Source organism: Sapajus apella, unplaced genomic scaffold (genome assembly GCF_009761245.1).
Source record: "Sapajus apella isolate SASKATOON/1434 unplaced genomic scaffold, GSC_monkey_1.0 scaffold1, whole genome shotgun sequence".
In the NCBI taxonomy this organism is placed as follows: domain Eukaryota; kingdom Metazoa; phylum Chordata; class Mammalia; order Primates; family Cebidae; genus Sapajus; species Sapajus apella.
In genome coordinates this window covers 37,018,201-37,020,809 of record NW_022436941.1, presented here as the reverse complement: position 1 = coordinate 37,020,809, position 2,609 = coordinate 37,018,201, and positions in this window count along the sequence as shown.

The following is a 2,609-nucleotide window of genomic DNA, read 5'->3' as shown; positions in this document are numbered from 1 at the left end:
CTCTAGCTTAAACCGCTTCCCTGAGCCCCAGACTCCTCTGTCTGATTGCCTACTGTCTTAGTCCATTTGTGTTGCAATAAAGGAATACTTGAGACAGGGAATTTTATAAAGAAAAGAGGTTTATTTGGCTTACAGTTCTGAAGGCTGTACAAGAAGGATGGTAGCAACATCTGCATCTTTTGAGGGCCTCAAGAAGCACACACTCATGGCAGAATGTACACACTCATGGCAATGGGGAACAGGCATCACATGGTCAGAGAGGGATGGAAAGAGAAGAAAGGGAGATGCCAGACTTTTTTCAACAATCAACTTTCTAGAAAACTAACACAGCAGACCTCACCCATTACCATGGCACCAAGTCTTTCATGAGGAATCTGCCCCCACGATCCAAACACCTCCCAGTAGGCCCAACCTCCAATACCGGCAATCAAATTTCAACATGAGATTTGGAGGGACAAATATCCAAACTATACTTACCTATCAAGTATCCCTTCATAGGTCTTATAGGCATCTTGTAAAGTAGTGGAAAAAATCAAATCATTATACAAAGCAGTTGTATAGCTATACTGAACTTAAGAGAAGATGTTCTACCAGATGGTAATACATATGTTGAATCTGGTAATTTGGCTAACGATAAGCATCATAGACTTTATGAATTAATGTTAATTTTCATATATTGATTTATAGCTCTGGTCATATTTAATTCACATGTTGTTGATTTGATTTATATTTATTAAGATGAGTTTATATATAAATTTATGTTTTAAATATTTAAATGACCATAAACAGTTTAAATTCTTATTGGTAATAAACAATACTTTATCTCCAAAATAAAATGTGTCCATGAGAACCCTTGACAGACACCATTATTACATGTTACATTATATGTTATTCACCAAATAGCCTTTTCTCTGCAAACATCTTAATAGCAAATTTTTTTACACATTTTTAGGATGGAAGCTAGATGTTTTTGTTGAATAAAGCAAGATAAATTCATGGTACCTCTTTGATATGTCAAAGTAGAAAAGCAATTTTTAAAACCAAACAAAGTATATACAAATATTCCTTCCACCCCCTTTATTTCTAACTCTTACCAAGTCGTTGAAGGCAAAGGTTATGATTAGAATGTTTACTGGAGGGTCATTTGATAATATGAATGAATAAGCTAAAAGGTGAATTTTTTGAGAATTTAACAGCTTCAAAATATGTTGACTTGCTGAAAATATTTGGTTTATTTGCAGCTGGATTTTCCTGTGGGAGTACCTGCTTTTGTTTTCTTTTCACATCCTGTTCTTTAATAATTGTGTTATGGCAAAAAGGTAGAAATGATGGTTAAGTGGAGGAAGCTAAAAGTGAGATAGAGGGTAAACAATGGAATTATAAAATAAAGTAGAATTCCATTAATAGTGGTAACAAAAAATAAAACCTCTCCTTACTGCTAGTATTGCTTTTATCACTGGCAATATTAGTAAAAGAATCTCCAGAATGTAACTCAGTAGTAGTACTTCTGCTGTAATGTTTTATGTAATTGTAGAAGGATTGTTTATAGAAAAATAAGGCTTCTTAAAAGGAAACCATGTGTAAGAGTCTGTGAGAGGTGCTTCACACATAATTTTACATTTACAAAAGTCTTCAGGGTCTGTGTTGTCACCCTGTTTTGCAGGCTATGAAACAGAGGTACTAAGCTGCTAAGTAATCATGTGCCCTGGGTCAGACAATGTGCACTAAACTTAGGTTTCAAACCCAGGATTGTCTGGCTTCTAAATTCGTATTGTGGCCATTACATCCCCTTAATAAAAACAAAAAAAATGACCATGGGATGCCAGGCATTTGGTAAAACTTAAGACCTATATTGTTGTAAACTTGTTCTAATGGCAATGCCTGTATTTATGTTCTAATAGTATTTGGAGCATTGTCTACTTTTTAAACCCTCCAAGTTAACTAATTTAAAGAGAAAAGCATATGTTTGTGTTTGTAATTTCTAAGGCATCAAAATAGAACAAATAGTAGAGTTATTTTTAGTTGTACTTTTTAGAGTATATACTAAAAAAAGTAATAGTGACTGAAATACCCGTCTCTTAGCTTGAGATTGTTGTCTTTCAGTATCTGTAATGATATATTTAACATTCTTACAATATGTAGACCAATATACTAGTCACTTTTATGTTTAACGTTATCAGTATTACTCTTAATACCAGTCCCCCCAAAGTAGAGACTTTACTGGTGCTGTAAATCATTTTCAGGACTACTGAATTTCTTCCTTCATTTCTGCATGATAAAGCAGTACATCCTATTTGGCCATGGTTTTCAACCCCAAAAAACAATTCTAGTGTTTATTTTTGGGAACTCTGTGAATTCTGCAGATATCAAGGAAAAGATGATGGTATGTGTCTCTTGAAAGACTAAATAATGGCCGGGTGTGGTGGCTCACAACTGTAATCGCAGCACTTTGGGAGGCCTAGGCGGGTGGATCATGAGGTCAGGGGTTCAAGACCAGTCTGACCAAGATGGTGAAATCCCATCTTTACTAAAAATACAAAAAATAGCCAGGCATGGTGGTGGGTGCCTGTAATCCCAGCTATTCGGGAGGCTGAGGCAGAGAATTACTT